Source organism: Mastomys coucha, unplaced genomic scaffold, assembly GCF_008632895.1.
Source record: "Mastomys coucha isolate ucsf_1 unplaced genomic scaffold, UCSF_Mcou_1 pScaffold22, whole genome shotgun sequence".
Lineage (NCBI taxonomy): Eukaryota > Metazoa > Chordata > Mammalia > Rodentia > Muridae > Mastomys > Mastomys coucha.
Genome location: NW_022196905.1, coordinates 1,079,585 through 1,081,340, shown reverse-complemented (window position 1 = coordinate 1,081,340; position 1,756 = coordinate 1,079,585). Strand labels below are relative to the sequence as shown.

Below are 1,756 nucleotides of genomic sequence, written 5' to 3'. Positions count from 1 at the left end.
CAGATTATAGGCAATTAATCTTTTTTTTTTTTGCATCTGAAAAAATGCTAAGTTTAATATTTGCCATTATGCACTGGGGAGACAGAGACAGGAGCATCAGTATGAGGCCAGTGTGTGCCACATAGGAACCTACACAGACAATAACACAAAACAAATCATAGTTACTACAGACATTCCAGAAAAATCATTTCAGCTAAAAACTAAAAAAAGGGGGATAACAAGGGCTTTTCCATTTTATTTTATTTTATTTTATTTTATTTTATTTTATTTTTTGAGAAAGGGTCTCTCAGTATAGCCCTGGCTATCTTGGAACTCTCCTGTAGACCAGGTTGGCCTCCCAAGTGCTGGGATCAAAGGTATGCATATTGTTACACAGTACTCAAGCTGGGTTTCTTTTAAGCTGTTGGAACAAACTTCATTCTTTAGCACCCTATTCAGAGTAAAGCTGGCTGAGCATCTCAAAGCCCCGTGTTTTAATTCTAGAAACCACATAAACTGGGTATGGTGGCCCATGGGTGCAATCTTAGCACCTGGGAGATATGAGGCAAGTACCAGAAGTTCAAGGCCATCCTGGGCTGCACAAGACTCTCTGAGAGAGAAGCAAAAGAGACACTAATATAACATCTGCTCACGAGAGTATGTAAAATTCACTCCTAATGCCTTAAGAAAAAATCTCATTATCCCCCCCACCTCATCTTCTAAGAAGAAGAAATACTGAGCCGTCTCCTTGAGCCGTTCTAGAAACTCAGAACCTCAGGCCAGACAGAAGTGTCTTTACAGTCACTCAGAATGCCTCCCTGTAGTTGTTTAGTTTCCAGAACAGTAAAATAACTTTAAATGTGGAAACCAAAATGGAACATTTATTTTTTTTCTTAAACTCAAAAGCAATACCAAGTAGATAGGATAAGAAATTAAATATAATCGCAAGGTCCGCTGTAGCCCTATTTATCCAAGGCAGAATAACCAAAAGGACTCGTAGACAGACCACCTGGTCGACAGAAGACTTACCAACAGCGTTTCTGGTCTGGACTCCTGCTTTGTCTCAAGCCTCCTCTCCTCTTGCCCTTTGGTGGACCAGGAACAAAGCACCAGTGGACACTGATTAGCATCCCATCAAATCTTAACTATTTAGTCCCTCCATGGCAGCCTGAGCCTCTTTGTATGTTTCATACTCAACTAGAGCATATCCCTTCAAGTATCCCATGCGCCTGTCTAAATTAAGGTTGATATTTTTTTATTTCCCCATATTCAGCGAATTTGTCATGCATATCGTCTTCAGTGGCTTCTTCGTGGGCTCCAGTGACAAAGAGAATCCAACCTTCATCAGAGCATGGTGGTCCAGGTTCGCCATCCTGCTCCACACTGTCATAATCTTCCTGCAACCGAGCGTGGGACCCCTCGGAGCCAAAGCTGCAGCCCTTCCATTTCTTCTCTTTTTCTTTTAGTTTGTGGATGCTTTCATCCCTAGCCTCATCCACGGCGAAATCCTGGCCCTCGTGAAGATCCAGTACTTCTGCCATCTTGCTTCTCTCGGCTCTCTGTCATTAATCTTAGGGTTTTTTTGTTTTGTTTTTTGTTTGTTTGCTTGCTTGTTTTTTTGCTTTGGGGGGATTATTTCTACATGCAGTGCATTTACTTTTTTGTCAAAGTGAAACATTTAACTTTTCAACTATATTTGGGATAGACAGCTATAGATCACACACTTGCTTATAAAACAGAATTTGCTGCCCCAGTGAGTGGAGTGACTAATGGGGAC

At 41.4% G+C, this 1,756-nt stretch overlaps 1 protein-coding gene and 1 pseudogene across 1 annotated transcript in view; both read right to left on the bottom strand.

Annotated features, from left to right (window-relative positions):
• The window catches only part of Acyp2 (acylphosphatase 2), a 159,858-nt gene that overhangs the window by 63,960 nt on the left and 94,142 nt on the right, over positions 1–1,756 (bottom strand). The window lies entirely within an intron of this gene.
• On the bottom strand, positions 1,005–1,520 carry LOC116070665 (annotated as a pseudogene).